The sequence below is a fragment of the Danio rerio genome, chromosome 17, assembly GCF_049306965.1.
Source record: "Danio rerio strain Tuebingen ecotype United States chromosome 17, GRCz12tu, whole genome shotgun sequence".
NCBI lineage: Eukaryota > Metazoa > Chordata > Actinopteri > Cypriniformes > Danionidae > Danio > Danio rerio.
The window spans coordinates 35698283-35705954 of NC_133192.1; the positions used below are offsets into that span (position 1 = coordinate 35698283).

At 33.4% G+C, this 7672-nt stretch overlaps 1 long non-coding RNA gene across 2 annotated transcripts; it reads right to left on the reverse strand.

Annotated features, from left to right (window-relative positions):
• Positions 1-1384: 1384 nt before the first annotated feature.
• On the reverse strand, positions 1385-5887 carry LOC137488040 (uncharacterized). 2 transcript variants are annotated; one of them, XR_011006922.2, is made up of 8 exons: positions 4925-5887; positions 4769-4825; positions 4581-4636; positions 4132-4191; positions 3856-4032; positions 3410-3524; positions 2668-2774; positions 1385-1626 (listed from the first exon to the last, which is right to left on the reverse strand). It is a non-coding gene; the product is annotated as an uncharacterized lncRNA (long non-coding RNA). The 2 variants fall into 2 exon arrangements; XR_012393038.1 differs by lacking the exon at positions 4769-4825.
• Between the last annotated feature and the right edge of the window lie 1785 nt (positions 5888-7672).

Below are 7672 nucleotides of genomic sequence, written 5' to 3' on the forward strand. Positions count from 1 at the left end.
TATAAAAGTATAACATACAATAAGTTTATACATTATAGGAAATAAAGGCAAGCGATCAGTCAATATACAGAATGTACGTGCTTACATTAATCATTAACTTATCTTTGCGCTTAGCCAAAACACGTTACCTGAGAACAAGTAATAGATTCCAATGTCCAATGAATATGTCGTTAAATAAAGACAACAAGATGAAAGAAATATTCCGTTTAATAAATATAGTGAGGTTAGATCCAGCGGGTGATGCTTGCTGAGCAGTCCGACTAGCACAGCTCTCATCTGGGTAGATTGGCTACAGCGCTTGCCTGAGAGTGTGTGTGTGGTCACGTGATGTGCGTTTTCAGCGTTTTGGTGTGGACGGAGAGCAGTTCAGAAACGCTGGGTGAAACGCGAGTGTGGACGCGGATCGTTTTCATTCTAAAACGCCGTTTTAAAACTAAAACGCACTAGTGTAAACGGGGCCTTACATTAACCCTCATTTGTATAATAAACAGACGAGTTGAGGATCAAAAGACGTGAAAGAGAAACCATTAAAGATACAGCGCGCTATAATCCTTCTGCCGCCTGTTTTTATCATTATTAAACAAACATAACGAGAAAACCCTCGCTGCTCTTGACTGAAGGACTGCTGTAGCTAAAGTGTTTTTCTTACAGTGAAGATGCTTAAAGCACAGTTTGTTTCATATTTTTATTCTATTGTATTTATTTCTCTTTCCTTTGCAGGGTGGAAAATAACTGTATGTATACAGTTGAAGTCAGAATTATTAGCCCTCTTGAATATTAGCAAACCTTTTCCTGCCCAATTTCTGTTTCATGGAAAGAAAATTTAATAACTTATTTCTGAACATAATAGTTTTGATATCTCATTTCTAATTACTGATTTCTTTTTGTCTTTGCTACAATGACAGCACACATAATATTTTACTAGATATTTTTCAAAATACAAGCATTCAGATTAAAGTGCAGTTCAAACACTGTAAACGATTTCTTGTTAAATTAACAGTAAGTTACTGGCAACAATTATCCAGTAGCTGCTGTATTTCATAAAACAGTAACATTACTGTAATACTAATTACATTAGTATTACATTTACTGTAAAATGTAATACATCATTTTACTGTTTTCTTTTTTTACTGTAACACCAATTACAGTAGTGATACACATACTGCAAAACTGAAAACAGTATTTTACTGTACATTATTACCATGCAGAACTACGGTATTTTAACGTTACTTTCATTATTACTGTATAGTATTTTACAGTTATTAAATGTTATTTTATTGTATTTATTAGTGCTACTTTATAATGAGTAAAAATGTAAAAAAAAATTGCACAGTGATATTTTAACTGTTCAAGAAATACAAGAAAAATAAAGAAACTGAAACTTTAACTTCACAATAAAAGTTTATTGTGTAAACCATACTGAAACAATAGCAATTATTCAATATAACAGAGCAACAGAACACTAATGAACAATTGATCATTAAAACCAGTCAACAATAAATGCATCAAAAACTATTACAATTTTAAAAACAGGTGAAAATACTGCTACAAGACAGGAAATGATGAAGGCCAAATGCTGTTGTGGAAAAGGGACAGTGAAAAAAGGGCAGCAGCATGATGATGATCCTGCAAAAACGACAAGCAAAATCAATCACTGGAGAAAAAACTAATCATGCCTCAAATTATTTCATTCATTCAGAAACCAAACACCGCACTGCTCTTTTATATATATATATATATATATATATATATATATATATATATATATATATATATATATATAAAACACTGTTTTTTATCGTTTTTGTTGGCGAAATAGTTTGTTGTCAATTTACAATTACACTAACGTTAATGGGGAAAAGATCAGTCAAGTCAAAACTAGTCAAGTATCCACACAGGTATATAAAAAATAAAGTCTCATCTTAACTTAATATTTGACTCTGTAGAGCTTGAATATCTGATTCCATGATCACTCTACTAGCGCTTCCACGAATTTAAGAGGGGTGAACACAGTTTATTCTGACCTTAAGAGGCTACATATTTAAAATAAATAAATAAATAAAATAATCTATTTTAATGTGACTAATGTTAATCAAGTACTTTTAAGCTTTTAACACATATAAATCCACTTCTAACTTACAGACAAAATTGCGTTAGAGAACATGAAAGCCCTGGGTGATTTTTTAAAATAATGCTAAAGAAGAGTTACTGACATTTGGTTCGCATAAAACAAAGTAATCACTAAGCACTCATTTTTGGCAAAATCTGCCGAGAGGCGCAGCGACACGACAAAATGTGTTAAAGTTGAGCAGAGAACTGAAGAGTAGTCAAGCAGTCTACTTCATGAAATGTTTGTGGTAATATTCTGCGATCAATTCGTATTATTGTATTTCAATATGCAGTGATGGCATGTCAGTGAGATAAATAAATCTTTTAGAGTTATTTTGTCCAATTTTTTTTCTTTTTTTTTTTTTACCAACACACCTCCAGTGACATTTCCTCAAATTAAATCATCATGCCGTTACTGTGCACAGCATCAGTAAAACCTTAAGAATAATTTAAATACCTATTTTTTTTTTAAAACAGTCACTGCTGATTACAAACTAACATAAAAGATAGGCTCAAAGACATCCTGAATGCATGATAATATGAAGATTTATTACTCACTGATGTTGAAGCACTTTCAGGTCGTCTGAGATGTAGACAGAATATGTGCCATCAAATGAGCTCTTGTGCAGCCTTTGTTGGACATCAAGGTTGTATGTTCACCCACACTGTAAATAAAAAAAAATCTGTTATTTTACAATTTTTTTCCAGCAGCTAGTGTAACAGAGTCATTTGGTTAAGTCAAGTGGTTTAAAATAATTTTATTTATTAAATACTTGCCTACCCATATATAGATGTAAAAGTAACCAAAATAAATAATTTATTAAAATGTGTGGGATACTAAGCATGTTTGGTCTACAGAGAGAAGTAAACGTTTACTTTAAGCATTGATACTTATGAATCTATTTCTGAACTACATCCAACCTCGCCTTGGAAACAGCATTTTTGAGCATTTAGATCAGGGGTGCTCAACCCTGTTCCTGGAGATCTACCTTTCCACAGAGCTCACCTGGAACCTTGATCAAACACACCAGTCTTTAATTACCAAGTTCTACTCCAGATACTATTTAGTTGGTTTAGTTGTGTTTGATCAGGGTCGATCTCCAGGAACAGGGTTGAGCACCCATGTTTAAGACAATAATAAATAAGACATGTAGATGATATTTTATATTCAATCATTTATTGTGCAATTTAAATGACTTCTATTCAATATATACATAAAATAAAATTAGAATAAGAATAAAAAAATAATACTCTATGCCAAATAAAATACTTCAGATCTAAATAAAGCAGGTGTTTTTACCTAAAGGTTCCTTTCCTCCAGTTAGTTTAGCTGCAGATCCCTCCACATCTGTGCTTTATTTGGTTCTTGACTTAGGAGTAACTGGTGTCGCATTCCAGGTCCATCACAATCTGAGCTAGAAGGACAATATGACAAAAGACAAGACACGTATAAATAAAAATAAAAAAACACGCCCAGTAAAATTGCTAATAAATACAAAGACTACAGTTATAGTAAAAATGTGTGTCTAATTTTTACTCAGTATTTGATAGCCAAACAGCCTAGCCATGGTTGTTTTATTAATTCATTCATTTTCTTTTCGGATTAGTCCCTTTATTAATCTGGGGTCGCCACAGCGGAATGAACTTATACAGCATTTGTTTTATGCAGCAGATGACCTTCTAGCTGCATCCACACACACTCATTCACACTCATACACTACAGACAATTTAACCTACTCAATTCACCTGTACCACATGTCTTTGGACTGTGGGGGAAACCGGAGCACCTGGAGGAAATCCACGCAAACGCAGGGAGAACATGCAAACTCCACACAGAAACGCCAACTGACCCAGCCGAGGCTCGAACCAGCGACCTTCTTGCTGTGAGGCGACAGCACTATCTACTGTGCCACTGCGTCACTACTGGAAGAAGAAAAATAGGTTGTACATGAAACTCCTCAACAAATGTGTGAACAACTTGATATTTCAAAATTTACAAAATGAGGAAGACATCAACATTACCTTAAATAATCAAGTGAGGAGAGATTGGTAGCATCAGTTTTTCAACATCAATTGCTGTAGCTGCAAAAAAGATACATATAATAATAGTAAAATAAGACTTAACATTTTATAATCTAAATTTATGGTACAACCATACCAATCTGTGTGGGGTTAAAATAAATTTGTATACAAATCATTCCTTACACCTGAACACCAAAAATAAAATGTACAATTAATGACGCACTATACAATAAGCTCATTAACCAGTGAGAAATAGACAATTAATATGAATTATGTTTATATTAACGTTAGCTTAAAAGACATCAACTGAATTTTATTATCAGCTCAATTTAATAAAACAGTTTAGACTTGTTTCATTGTGAGTTTAGTTTAAATAACTAACTTACAGTTTACAAATTTAACCATAATGATAACTTAGTCATAATGACCACGTGAAGACCAGAGCTTACCTTAACGTTAAACGTTTAACTTTTCATGGTGACTTTGCCTTCATCTCAGTGTTGTGCTGAAATAGAAAATGCAGTTAACAACACTAAGTAAAAGTTACGTTTTTTTTTTTATCAGAGAACGTTACTATGGTCAAAAACTCACTCAATATAAACTCACTCTATGTTACGTTATCTAATAGTTAACGTACCTCGCAAACACTACAATCACGGTCTGGCGTCGAATTACGTGACATAAGAACCTACAACTAAGGTAACTTGGTTAATTATTTAAAATTACACACACTACACAGAAATATACACAAAACAATCCTTTAACGGACATAATTTGACTTTGAAACACTTACCGGGGATGAATTCACTGGAAGAAAAGGCGACAGGTGGATTTCAAATAAGGAGAGCCGTTGCTTGCCTGGTGAAGGTCGAATCGAGTCAGCTCGGTTCTATGAATCGGCTCCTTAGAACAGTAAAGAGTCGAATCCGCCTAAAACCGATTCCTTTTAGTATATTATTGTAAGATACAACAATGAATCATTACTATTTCGTTATACTGCTCGGCCATACGCATTTATACACTAAGTGCATATTGCTGAATATGCTTGTGAACACGTGTGATAAAATAATTCAAGCATAAACCAAGCAAACGGTTCAATCCGGTTCAATCCAATTCGGTGTCGTTTGACTGCTGAACCGAACCAGTGCAAACGTGATATTGATTAAATAGTAATATTGTTTTTTTTTGTTCACTTTACCAGCGAAAAAATTACATATATCTGACATAAGGTTCGCTTGAAGTGTTTTGAGAATTAATATTGTTTTCTCCCAGAATTCATTTTACACCAACAAGCAGTAACGTTAGGAGGCTAATGGAGGATGAGAAAAGCCAGATCATATCATAATATATCACGAAATGAAGTTTTAACAGTTTTTCATGCGAGAATGTAGTTCTTCCAAACTCAAATCTGTGGTTTGTTTATAGATATCATGCCTAATTTTAAGTGTGCTTTGCCGATAGGGGAGATTCTGACCTCCAGGGGTTGACGGCGCACCATCACTCATGTACCCGGCTAACCTCATGCTTTAATCGGCCTAGACTATTGAGACATGCCCCTGTCTTCGATGGCTCGATAATAAATGTGTTATGAAAGAAAGTTTTAACCGTTTTTCATGCGAGAATGTAGTTGTTTTAAACTTAAGTCTGTGGTTTATGTATTAAGATAGTGCGTATTTTAAAATGTTGTTTTGAAAATGCGGAGATATGGGACCTCTACGGTGGCCCACATGGGCGCCCAATATTCATGAATCCGTCTAAAGCAGGCTGGTCACTCTGATATTTAAGCTGACTATGGAATCATTTTGTGTGTTTAACAGTCTTTGGTTACGTGAATCAATTATTTTTGTTCCAATTTACGTTTTAGTTTAGCACAAAGTTATGTTTATTGAATATTATTTAATATTTCCATGTTACCTTTTAAAATGAAGGTGCAGTGCACCCAAAAATGGAAAACCAGGGGACAGTTTAATGCACTGAACAGTCTAAAGAGACTGGTTAGGTTATTTACTTAACAAAATTATTTGTCAAAAATAAATAAACATAATAATCATAATATATAGTGTGTGTGGAGTTGTTCTTGGTTATTTGCAGTACTGTATTTAGATGCACAGTAACTGATTTTTCCCCAAAATTCATTGTAAAATGTACAGTAGCATACTGTTAACCATGTTCACAGTATAGAAAAGTTGAAAATACATTATTATACTGTGAAAACAACAATATATACAGTAACACACTGTGCAGAGCTTATACAGTAAAAAACTGTTGAGAAATGCAGTATAATACTGTGAAAACAACAGAAATCGTTTACAGTGAAGGCTTAATTAGAGTAATAAGGCAAGTCATTATAACGCTAGTTTATTCTGCAGACAATCAAAAATAAATATTGCTTAAGGGGGCTAATAATATTGACCTTAAATTGGTTTCAAAATATTTAAACCTGTCTTTATTCTAGCTAAAATAAAACAAATAGAAGAAAAAATATTATAGCAAATACTGTTAAAATTCCTTGCTCTGTTAAACATAATTTGGGAAATATTTATAAAAAAAAAAAATCTCAGGAGCGCTAATAATTTTGACCTTAACTGGCAATGGTTTTGAATAATCGTGATTACAATTATGACCAAAATAATCGGGATTATGATTTTTCCCAAAATCGAGCAGCCCAAAAAAATAAAAAATAATCTAAACACATGCTTAAAATTCCAACATAATAGTGAAAATAATTAAAATAAATAACTTTAAATAATTATTTAAATTTTGCTCACTCGCGCAATCTGCTTGTCAACATATCGTAAAGGCAAAATCAAAACAAAAATGGCAGACAAACGTAAATGCAGTGATTCTTCAGAGGCGAAGAAAAAGATTAGACAGTATGACAAAGCCTACCTAAATTTTGGTTTTATTGAAGGCCAAGACAAGTTAAAACTGATTAATTAATATTTTCTATACATATTACTATATATTAATATTACACAAACACACACACACACACACACACACACACACACACACACACATATATATATATATATATATATATATATATATATATATATATACACACACACAGTACATATGTGTGTGCGTGCGTGTGTATTTATATGGTGGGGGGGGCTCCAATGTTTGTATATGTTTATGGGGGGGGGGCCCAAGGAAAAAGGTTGGGAACCACTGATCTACAGCACTAAAGACATTCTCACACTTATTTGATGTTTTTGGGGTTCTTTGTTTTTTTTCTGATTATAGTCAGATTTACATATAAACGGTTTTATTTGTCTACAGGGATTGGACAATGAAGCTGAAACACTAGCTAATTTATTGTTAAAAGTTTCATGCCTAAGTTTGACCATTATGAGAACAAAGTTAAACATCTCCCATGGCCTGCACAGTCACCAGATCTAAATATTATTGAGCCACTTTGCAGTGTTTTGGAGGAGTGAGTCAGGAAATGTTTTCCTCCACCAACATCATGTAGTGACCTGGCCACTATTCTGCAAGAAGAATGGCTCAAAATCCCTCTGGCCACTGTGCAGGACTT